Below are 12,904 nucleotides of genomic sequence, written 5' to 3' on the forward strand. Positions count from 1 at the left end.
ACTGCTACACCTGTCTTGATTTTATAATAGGCCATGTACATAAGAAAATGACTGTGCATTAAAAAGTTCTAGCATTCACTAAAACACAAAAAAGACAAGATGGTTTTTTTTTGTTTTTTTTTGCTGGTATGTCTGATTACCAACAGCATAAAGAGATAAATGTCTTTGCTGTGTCCCATGTCATTTTAAATGACTGCACATCACTGCAGAATTCACAATTCCAAACAAAGGAGAAAAGCTAGGGCATAATTTCCAGCATAAAGGAACCCATTTAATGGAGCTGCACAGTCTGAACCTTAAGCAATCATTTTTAGTCTGTTTATTCAGAATCATGATAATGGTTTAGAAGAGTTCAAGTATCTCATTCAGAGAAGCTTCTAGAAATAGGATGCTCAAGCTTATTATAACAAGGATGCTAAAATGATTTCCCAGTATAATATACTGAAGCTGTTAAGGGAAATACACTATGGAAATGTTCTTCTGATTCTTATTAAGCCAGATCTGCTGTACTATTAAACAGGATGCTGTGTGCTAGAGATGTTTGTATTTATTTAAACCCTGCTATACAGCTAATTCTGACTTGCACGTCTGAGTGGTTTACAATCTAAAACAAAATTCAAATGTGAGAAAAGGATCTCCATTTGTTACTCTATGCACACAAGAACACAAACAGTCCAACCAACAAATCAATCCTACTGTTCCAACAAAGCACTCGGACATCCCACTCAATCCATCATCCACTGATCCATTATGAGAAAATGGAAAAGGGTGAGGAGAGGGTACTAATACAGTCAGTCTAAAATAATGTGTTTTTAGTACAGTTTTAAACTTGGCAAAAGAGGATTCAGAGCTAATGTTAAGTGGAAGATTGTTCCATAGTTTTGGTGATAGAGAGAAGAATGTAGTATGTTGAGATAGATACGTAATGAGCAGACTGGATTCAGCAGAACTAAACGATTAAAATCATGTGAACACAGATGAAGTGAGTGAGTGTATGGTACAGTGAGAGAAGACAATTAAGTGGCCTAAGTAAAGAGCTTTGTGAGTCAAAGTATGGATTTAAATGAAGCACAATAGTGGAGGGGTAACCAGTGCAAATGAATGAAGAGAGGGGTGATATGATCTGACTTTTTTGACTTGCAAAGTAATCTGGCAGCTGTATTTTGAACAATTTGGAATCATTTGAACTGGGAATTAGGGATGCCTGTGTACACAGAATCACAGTAATCAAGCTTAGATATAAGGAATGTATGACAAGTTGTATGTAATGATTGGAAATACAAAACATTACGAAGATAACGAACAGTGCAGAGAGTACCAAAACTGGATTTAACAAGTTTGGAGATGTGTTTCCTTATTATGTTTTATTCACTTTATTGTTTGTTTGTAAGCCACATTGAACTTGAGTCTATTTTGGGCTACTGTGGGGTATAAATGTCCTGAATAAATAAATAAATGTCAATTGGTTATCGAACCAGATACCTAAATACTTAAAAGTAGTGACTGGAGAAATACACAGCTAACAGCTTCAGAAAACTAGGCAAGCTGGGTGTGCCAATTAGTCCTTAATCATCAACTACTATGTTATTATGGGGGTCTATTAACTATTTTCATTTATTTGTTAAGATTTAGTTACTGCCTTTTGAAGGAATTCACTCAGGGCCTCTTTTACAAAGCCGTACTATTAATTATCAGTGTGACAAATGAGAGGAAGCCCATTCAATTCTTATGGCCTTCCTCTCATTTGCCGCGTGGGAATTCCTAGCGCGGCTTTGTAAAAGAAGCCCTCAAAGTGGTGTACAGCAAGAATAAGTCAAACATAAGCAATAGACAATTACAGCAGTAAAAATATTCAAACAACAATACAAAGTATGGCATAGTATGCTACATTATAATGTCAATACAATACACAAAATAGACAGCATAGGGTGTAAGCAAAGATGGAACATATCTCTCTATATAAAAGGCACCATCAATGTTCTATGAAGCCTCCAGCCGGAAGTGTGAAGGGGGAGAGATATCCGGTTTCCCCATGTGTCTGCCCCGCCCTCGCTCTCTCTGTAACACAAACAGTGAAGGAAAACACAGGAAAGCAGGAAATCAAATCGCTCTCTCTGTAACAGTGAAGGACTCAGAGGGGGGAGGGGAAGAGGGCAGAGGGCAGGGACACACACACTCCCACATGCACACAGAAGAAAACCTTGCTAGCCCCCATTTCATTTGCATCAGAAACGGGGCTTTTTTACTAGTAGATAATAAGATAGAGTAACAGGAGTAAGAAAATAAGGGACTAGTTGTAGCATTTAAACACATGCAAACAAAGGGAGTGGAGGAGTGGCCTAACGGTTAGTGTAGCGGACCTGGGAAACTAGGTTCAATTCCCACTGCTGCTTAATGGTCAGCAGTGGGTTGAGAGCCTAGAGAACCAGATTCAATTCCCTCTGTAGCCCCATGTGACCCTGGGCAAATCACCTAACCCTTCATTGCCCCAGGTACAACAGTAGTACAATCAAGGTTGCCAGGTGGGCAGTTTTACCGCCCAATTGGGCGGGTTTTCACCAGCGGCGGCGGGAAAATTTTGCCGGCCGTGGGATGCGGTTTTTTGGGCGGTTTTCCCGTCGCCGCTGTGCGAGTTCAGCTGTTTTTTCCGGGGCTTCTATTGGTCCAATTTGGTCCAATAGAAGCTTTTCCGGGGCTTCTATTGGTCCAAATTGGACCAATAGAAGCCTTTCAGGAGCGGGGCCGACGTCAGGGCTCTGTCCTCTCCTGGTTCTCCTCTTATCTCTCCCATCATACCTTCAGAGTACACTCTCATGGTTCGTCCTCCTCCCCTATCCTGCTCTCTGTTGGAGTTCCTCAGGGATCTGTCCTTGGGCCCCTTCTTTTTTCAATCTACACCTCTTCCTTAGGCTCCCTGATCTCTTCTCATGGTTTCCACTATCATCTTTATGCTGATGACACCCAGCTTATCTCTCCACTGCGGAAACCCAGGCCAAGGTATCGGCCTGCTTATCCGACATTGCTGCCTGGATGTCCAACCGCCACCTGAAACTGAACATGGCCAAGACTGAACTTATTGTTTTCCCACCCAAACCCACTTCTCCTCTCCCTTCACTCTCTATCTCAGTTGATAACACCCTCATTGTCCCCGTCTCATCTGCCCGCAACCTCGGTGTCATCTTCAACTCCTCCCTCTCCTTCTCTGCGCATATCCAGCAGATAGCCAAGACCTGTCGCTTCTTCCTCTATAACATTAGCAAAATTCGCCCCTTCTTCTCCGAGCACACCACCCGAACTCTCATCCACTCTCTCATTACCTCTCGCCTTGACTACTGCAACCTACTCCTCACCGGCCTCCCACTTAGCCATCTATCCCCTTCAGTCCATTCAGAACTCTGCCGCACGTCTTATCTTCTGCCTTAACCGATATACTCATATCACCCCTCTCCTCAAGTCACTTCACTGGCTTCCGATCAGATACTGCATACAGTTCAAGCTTCTCCTACTCACCTACAAATGCACTCGATCTGCAGCCCCTCCTTACCTCTCTACCCTCATCTCCCCTTACGTCCCTACCCGTAACCTCTGCTCTCAAGACAAATCCCTCCTTTCAGTACCCTTCTCCACCACCGCCAACTCTAGGCTTCGCCCTTTCTGCCTCGCCTCACCCCATGCTTGGAACAAACTCCCTGAGCCCATATGCCGGGCCCCCTCCCTACCCATCTTCAAATCATTGCTCAAAGCCCACCTCTTCAATGTCGCCTTCGGCACCTAATCACTACATCTCTTCTCAGGAAATCTCATCTACCCCAACTTGACATTTCATCCTTTAGATTGTAAGCTCTTCTGAGCAGGGACCGTCCTTATTCGTTAATTTGTACAGCGCTGCGTAACCCTAGTAGCGCTCTAGAAATGTTAAGTAGTAGTAGTACGTAGGGGGCGGGGTTAGTGACATGGGAGGCGGGGTTAGTGACATGGGGCGGGGTTCGGTGACGCGGAAGACGGGGATTGGCTACGGGCGGTTTTTGGGTGGGTTTACGGCTGTTTTGGGCTGGGAAAATTTTTCCCAGCTGGCAACCCTGAGTACAATGTACTACTTAGATTGTGAGCCCACTAGGGACAGACTCAGTACCAGTAAAATGAAACTGTAAACCACTTAGGTCTAGTGGTATATAAAATGAATGAAATGAATTAGCACTGTGCCATGTTTAACTGTTAATATGCTCTAATTGCTGATGATTAAATATCAAGTGCTGATGGAAAATGATACTTAAATATAAAACCAATAAACAGAAAATCAATACTTGATAAAGCAGTTGTTCCCAAACCTGGTCCTAGAGGCACCCCAGCCAGTCAGGTTTTCAGTATATCCACAATGAAAAAGAATGGCAAGCAGTGGAGGCATTGCATGCAAATCTCTCTCATGAATATTCATTGTGGGTATCCTGAAAACCTGACTGGCTGGGGTGCATCCAGCACCAGGTTTGGGAACCAATGTAATAGAGCCATGAAAGAATGTCTACCAAAATTCAGTCCTTAAGGGCTGCAGACAGGCCAGGATATCCCTAATGAATATGCATGTAATGGAGGTAATGGGCATGCTCTTCTCTCTCATGGATATTTATTAGGAGTAGCCTAAATACCTGGACTCTTTGTGGTCCTTGAAAACTGAACTTGGACTAGCCTGGTATAGATAATATAAATCCATATTGATACAAATACAAACTTGATTACTATTCAGGTTTTCAGGAAAAAGATTTGGATGCTTACTAATTCTATTGTGTGTAAATCTCACTCATGCATTTTAGGGATATCCTGAAAACCTGACCCGTTGATGGCCCTTGATGACTTGGCACGAATACCACTGAGTGAAAGCAATGGGTCAAGGGTAGACAAATTCAGTCCATAAGGAAAACAAATAGGTTGAGTTTTCAGGATACCCATAATAAACACATATCCTATATAATAATTCTCACCTCCAACGTTCTAATGTGCCTGGTACCGTGGCTCCCTCGGAGGTGGTCTGCTAGGCAGTTTAGAATGCACTGACGTCAGTGATGTCACTGACAGCTGATTCCAAGGCAAGGGGAGGAGTAGCTGATTCCAAGGCAAGGGGAGGAGTAGGGAAACACGCGGAGTGTGTTTCCCTACTCCTCCCCCTGCCTACCAATCAGCTCTCAGTGCCCCCCCCCTCGGCGCAATACCCAAGCCCCTCCGCCCCGGCGCAGCACCCAAGCCCTACCCCCCCTCGACGCATCACCCAAGACCCTCCCCCTGGCGCATCACCAAAGCCCCTACCCCTCTCTCGGGCACATCAACTTCCTCGCCACCCGCAGCCGCCAATACTAGCGCTGTCCGGCCACTGCTGCTTCTCCTGTGGAGCAGCAGCAGCTGGTACAAAAAGAAAAAAGCAAAAAAAAAAAGATTTTTAACCTGAAACGCGGCTCCATAGACAGCCATCTGGCATTGGCTGTCGTCACTGCAGCCGCTCCTCCTCTCCCCTCCACGTCACTGCCCCTGCAGGATGACCCTCGAAGGAGCGCAGCGACGTCAGAGGGGAGAGGAGGAGTGGCTGCAGAGATGACAACCAATGCCAGATGGCTGTCTACGGAACCGTGTTTCAGGTTTAAAATCTTTTTTTGGCTTTTTTTTTTGTACCGGCCGCTGCTGCTCAACAAGAGACACAGCAGCGGCCGGACAGTGTTAGTATTGGCGGCTGCGGGTGGCGAGGGGGTTGCTGTGCCTGAGGGGGGGTAGGGGCTTTGGTGATGCGCTGGGGGGGGTAGGGGCTTTGGTGATGCGCCGAGGGGGGAGGGGAGGGTCGCTGGACATGGGTGGCTGGAGGGAGGCAGGGGGAGGGGAGGGTCACTGGACATGGGTGGCTACAGGGGGGCAGGGGAGAGGAGGGTCATTGGACATGGGTGGCTGCAGGGAGGCAGGGGAGAGGAGGGTCGCTGGACATGGGTAGCTGCAGGGGGAGAGGAGGGTTGCTGGACATGGGTGGCTGCAGGGGAGCAGGGGAGAGCGGAGGGCCGCTGCACATGCGTGGCTGCAGGGGCAGAGGAGGGTTGGTGGGGAGGGGGTCCTGAGACCAGATGGGTGGCTGCAGGGGGGTAGGGAAGACAGGAAGGACGCTGCAGGGGGGGGGGGATTACCTTGCTAGAGCCCGTTTCATTGCCTACTGAAACGGGCCTTTTATACTACTAGTAATATATATTTCCATGCATTCTACCTGTACTATATGCAAATCCATCTTATGCATATTTGTTGAGGATATCCTGAAAATCCTACCTGTTTGCTGCTTTCAAGGTCTGTGCTTGTGAACCCCTGCAATATCCATGTGTGCACATGGTAGGTAGAAACCCTACTAACAACCTTTACACAGCAACCCAACTCAGTTCTTCATAAAAAAACATTAGGATGAACTCTCTGTTTGTTAATTACATGGATTAGGATTTTATCATAATTTAGTTCAAAAGCAACTACAATGAAGGAGACAATGTTTAGTCATTTACACAATGAGGATGTAATTTTTTAAAGTCATTCCCATGCATATGTGGCCACAATACCAACCGGCGTGAAAGTACACACTTTGGCATGATGGCATGTACTTTGCCAGTTGGCATGTACAGCAGTGGAGTTTGGAGGAACCACAGGTGGAGTTTGCATGTACACACATACCGGCTGATAATTCTGGCCATTGCCGGCTAAATTAGTCCCAGATATTCAATGCCGGAAGTACCGTGAGGCTGCCATGAGACAACATGGCAGCTATTTTGATGATGCAGCTACTAGGGGCAGGAGTGAGTGGGGTTCACTCCTGCTCCCATCCCCTCCACTGGACCATCAGGGATCTGAAGTAGGCCCAGGGAGGGGGAGCCTATCATGATTAAGGGGTTGGGATGCAGGTCTTTCCTTGCCAGGGGGAGAAGGGAGCTGGGAGGGGGATTGAAGTGGCTAAGAGACCATATTGAAGGTTAAGCGAGTGTCAGCTGATATTCAGTGTTGATATCTGCATAGCAACCCCCCCCCCCCCCCCCCCCCACAGCCTACCTACTTTGGGCATGGCTGGTCAAAGCCAATATTCAGCAAGACTGCCCAGATAAGTGCCACTGAATATCAGTGGTTGGGCAGCCCCTAGTGATTTAAGCAGGCAGGATCCTTTCCTGCCTGCCTTAAACTTTGAAATCAGGTGCATGAATTATAAAATGCCTTAATCTGTATGGGTATGTATGTGAAGAACGTCCTTTCATTCCCATCATCTCTTGAGCAGGTGTAAGTGATCATATTTACATTCATAGCACATTCTGTGCCACATATACTACCCATGGTTCCTTGCTATCAAATTATACTCCAGCCCCTAATTTTATAATGTTGCATACAGAGTGTTACATAGGGTGCGCAAAGTTGTGTGTGCAATTTATAGACTAGTCTAAGTTCTGCACACAAGTTAATTGTTTAATTAGCTGCTAATTGGCATTAACCAATTATTGGCCATAATTGGTGTTGATTGCTTAACGATTAATCTGTTTACTCTGTTGAGTTACAGAATATGCAATGGAATCTATGCGGGATGCAAAGAACAAATCATAAAGAAACTTTGGAGTTTCTTTATGATTTGTTCTTTGCATCCCGCATAGATTCCAAACACAGCAGTCAGGCTTATATTTGGAAAAACGAGATTCGAAAGTGCCAAACCACCATGAGAAAAACTGCACTGGCTCCCAATCAAAGAACGTATTGCGTTCAAAATCTGCACCCTGGTTCATAAAATGATCTGCGGAGAAGCCCCGGGATACATGACAGACCTCATTGACCTACCAACCAGAAACACATTAAGATCAACACGAACATACCTAAATCTCCATCACCCAAGCTGCAAAGGTCTCAAATACAAATCAACCTATGCATCTAGCTTCTCCTATATAAGCATACAACTATGGAACGCAATACCAAATGCTGTGAGAACAACATATGACCACTTGAACTTCCGGAAGCTACTAAAAACTACCTTGTTCAATAAGGCATACCCCAACGATCCAACTTAAATGCCTTAACCCAGCAGCACAACAAAATCAAAGCTCATACTGGACATAACCTAACTCTTCCTCCTTACGATTCCCCAATGTGTCTCTCACATATGAACTTTACCACAACCTCACTCTGTATTTGTTCAAACCAGTATTGGCAATCACCTCTACGGTACTATGTAAGCCACATTGAGCCTGCAAATAGGTGGGAAAATGTGGGATATAAATAAATAAATATTTATTTATTTATTTATCTCAAGAAAGATATAGTACAATTGGAAAAGGTGCAGCGAAGGGCGACTAAAATGATAGCGGGGATGGGACGACTTCCCTATGAAGAAAGACTAAGGAGGCTAGGGCTATTCAGCTTGGAGAAGAGACGGCTGAGGGGAGACATGATAGAGGTATATAAAATAATGAGTGGAGTGGAACAGGTGGATGTGAAGCATCTGTTCACGCTTTCCAAAAATACTAGGACTAGGGGGCATGCGATTAAACTACAGTGTAGTAAATTTAAAACAAATCGGAGAAAATTTTTCTTCACCCAACGTGTAATTAAACTCTGGAATTCATTGCCAGAAAATGTGGTGAAGGCGGTTAGCTTAGCAGAGTTTAAAAAGGGGTTGGACGGTTTCCTAAAGGACGTCCATAAACCACTACTAAACGGACTTGGAAATATCCAAAATCCCAGGAATAACATGTATAGAATATTTGTACGTTTGGGAAGCTTGCCAGGTGCCCTTGGCCTGGATTGGCCGCTGTCGTGGACAAGATGCTGGGCTCGATGGACCCTTGGTCTTTTCCCAGTATGGCATTACTTAAATATAATGTCTTTAGTGAAATAGCATCCCCCATCATTGATATCTTGCTGTTGACAATTCAATTATGAAGATGGGCCCATGTGTCCAGATGCCTTAGAATGTGTCCCTTACCAAGATTCTTCTCTTAGCTTTCCAATGACCAACAATTTAAAGTTTGCCAAAAGAAAAACAATACAAAGATATACTCAGGATTTCCCTCTGGGAAGATAGTATTGATGCCAATGATCAGCAAACACAAGCTAGTGCTATCTAATTTGTCAAGATGTATGCCATTTTGAGGCCCAATAGCTAACCATCATAGTGGGATAGTAGTGTCAGAGGAAGAAAGAAGCTGCCAAAAAGAGCACAAGGATCATTCAAGAGGGGGGGGGGGGTCTTACCAGTACTTTATTGATAAGAAACGACATGGTCCATGTTTCAGCGAAACCGCCTGCGTCAGGGGTCTAGCAGCAGTCTCAAACTTCTAATGGATCAATCGACAGAGAGATACAGTCTTGCAAAATATCAAAAACACACAAAGATGCCAACAATTGAGTGGGAACATAAAGTAGAAAAACAGTACAAATGCTCAACAAAGTGTTTCCAGAACAGTAGCGTTGCAGTCCATTTTCGGACTAAAAAAATTATCTTAGCATACAGGATAGACCTGTGTAAGGGCATGGTAAGGCCAATTCTTATCACAGCTTTGTAAGAGGATGCCTAAGTTTATACTTGAGGTAATAGAGGGTTAAATGACTTGCCCAAAGTCACAAGGAGCACCAGGGAGATTTGAACCCTGGCTTCCCTGGTTTTTGGTCCACTATCTTGACCACTAGGGCTACTACTCTATCACCATCACAGAAAAAATATTTGGCACAATTCACCTTAATACCAAAATACACTTAGATGTACGGCAGTGCTATAAGCTAAGCTAGGTTTGCAACTCATTACTGGACTTGCATGTTAGATTTCATTCTTCTGAAAAGTTCTTAAAAGGTTAATGAACTAACATAATTTATGAGAACTTCTGTAAAACAAAAGCCCATAAATCATGTTGCTTCCTTGGCCATTAGGTATTAACACTTAATTACTTTGATTACTAAAGACTTGGGGAACTGGTAAATGCAATTGATTTTAGCCACTATCAATAATAATAAACAGCTTCATTGTACACTGGATCATGTTCCTGTGTTCTAAATGTAGCAATCTTGTGGCAACTTTTCTTCCAAACACTTTGACTGGGCTTCAATAAATAAACACCATAAGAGGTTATAATTTTATATGTCCCTAAGTGCAGAATTTGGACGTTAAGTGCTTTGCATAAAATGCATTTTACTCTATATTCAGCAAGTACATTCCCAACAGTGTCTCTGGTCAGGACTGAATCGTAGCTTGATTTAATGCCAACTTGTAACAGAAAATCCATAACACACAAACACATTTGCCCTTTCAAAATACAGTTGCAGTGTTCAATGTTCATGGTTTGCACATTTGTGTAAATAATATGAGGATTGATTATAGTACGATGTGTCCTGTTGCCATATAGAGTTAGTACTATTATGCTAAACAGCAAGAGGTGACAACAAGTAATAACTGACTTTTACCTGCTGAATATTTTGAACTAAAACATTTTTAAAACTGTTAAAAGAAGGTTAGTGCCTGTAAGAGAGCTAGTAATATGTTCAAATTCTATTCTATTCTATTTTGGTGCTTATATCATGCTTATATCTACTCAGGAATCAAAGTGGGTAACATAAAGTAGATACCAAGGCACCATAAGAAAAGAATTTAGATCAAAGTTAAAATACACTAATTAAAATCATAAAATTTACTAAAAAGAACAGTCTTTAAATCCTTACGAAACTGAAAATAATTAGACAAAATCCTAACTTGCAAAGGTACCATATTCCAAATCTTGCTGGATAGGTAACAAAAAGACCTTACATGAAATCATTTCAGTTTAACATTCTTAACCAATGGAAATCCCAGTTTAAGTAAAGAATTAAACGAGAACTAAGTCTCGTAGAGGGGAAAGTTAATAATTCAGTAAGAGATAATGAACAGTTTTCCATAATAATTTTATACTTTCAACACACCACCGTAAACTTAAAAAGGGAGAAAACATTTTTTTCATTTAATCCATAGTTAAGCTCTAGAACTCATTGCTGGAGGAAGTGGTAAAAGCAGATAGGGATAAATTCTTAAAAGGTCACCAAAATTTAGGCACCTGGATGATGCCCCAGATTCTATAAATGGCATCAAAAAAGCCACTGTTCTGTAAGCCACAATTAAAGTTAGATGTGGTTTAGAGAATAGGCTTACCCTAAAATGTGGTGCAAATGTACACACCTAAATTAGGTGTGTATCCCTGTTATTCTATAACAACAGACATAAATGCTAGAAACACCCCCGTTCCACTCATGACCTTCTCATTTCTATGCCCTCCTTTTTCAGATCATGCATAAAGTTCAGTTAAATTTAATTAGTGCCAATAATTGATAATTGCTTGTTAAAAAGCCAATTAGTGGCACTAATTAGCTTATTATTCAATTAAATTGTACACAATTTTTGGTGGCTTTTATAGAATTAGGGGGATGGCAACTAAAGTTGAGTGTATAAATTTGGCAGTGTGGCCAAATTACATGCGCAACTAAATTGCTTAACAAGCCAATCAGCATGATAATTGGCCAATAAAGAGCAATTAAATTATTGCAATAATTAGCAACAATTAGAATTTACGTGCATATTCTGTGAAGTGGTGCACATAAATTCTAATGCACGGATCTCAAAAGGGGGCATAGCCATGGGAGGGACATGGGTGGGTCGTGGGAGTTCCAAGAAACTGTGTGCACTGCTATAGAAAACACCTGATCAACGCCTAAGTTAGGCATGGGCATTTACACCAGGTTTAGTTGGTGTAAATGGTAGTGCTTAAATTTAGTCACGGGTCCAGGTGCTATGTATATTCTATAAACCGCACTTAAGATACCAACAATCAGCTCAGTTAAAGCACTACTGACAAAATATGCACACGCCAATTGCCTACTAGACAACTGCCCAGACTACATGATGGAAAACCCACCAGATTGGTTCATCAAACACTCAACTGAACACATAGAATCAGTGCTTTTTTTGTAGGAAAAAAGGTACCGGTACTCATTATGGGCGGGGTCCCCACCTATGGCTCTGCCCCTATGATAGCCACACCCACATTAGCCAACCCCCTTATACCAGCCATGGCGCATATAAACAGGCATCATTGAAAATATTATACCAGGATAGGAGAAAAAAAATAACGTGATTTTTTTCATTATAAATAGTTTCTGTAAGCTGTTACATAGTAAATGATGAAATGACAGCAGATAAAGATCTGAACGGTCCATCCAGTTTGCCCAACAAGATAAACTCATTTTACATGGTATGTGATACTTTATACCCGAGTTTGATTTGTCCCTGCCTTTGTTAGGGCACAGACCATAAAAGTCTGACCAGCACTGTTCCTGTACTAAAAGTTCTGAAGCTAATGTCAAAGCCCCTTAAAATTTATACTCCAGCCCATCCATATCTATACAGCCAAGATCAGGGCGCAGACCGTAGAAGTCCACCCAGCACTGGTTTTACTCTCCAATTACCGGTGTTGCCACCCAATCTCTGCTCAGATTCTGTAGATCTATTCCTTCTAAACAGGATTCCTTTCTGTTTAACCCACGCATGTTTGGATTCCACTACCGTTTTCATCTCCACCACCTCCCACAAGAGGGCATTCCATGTATCTACCACCCTCTCCGTAAAAAAAATGCTTCTTGACATTACTCCTGAGTCTGCCCCCCTTCAACCTCAATTCATGTCCTCTAGTTCTACCACCTTCCTGTCTCCAGAAAAGGTTCGTTTGCAGATTTCAAATATTTGAACGTATGTATCATGTCACCCCTGTTTCTCCTTTCCTCCAAGGTATACATGTTCAGGTCAGCAAGTCTCTCCTTGTATTTATTTATTTATTTATTTGCATTTGTATCCCACATTTTCCCACCTATTTGCGGGCTCAGTGTGGTTTGCAACGCAAATCCCATACCA

This window comes from Microcaecilia unicolor, chromosome 4, assembly GCF_901765095.1.
Source record: "Microcaecilia unicolor chromosome 4, aMicUni1.1, whole genome shotgun sequence".
NCBI lineage: Eukaryota > Metazoa > Chordata > Amphibia > Gymnophiona > Siphonopidae > Microcaecilia > Microcaecilia unicolor.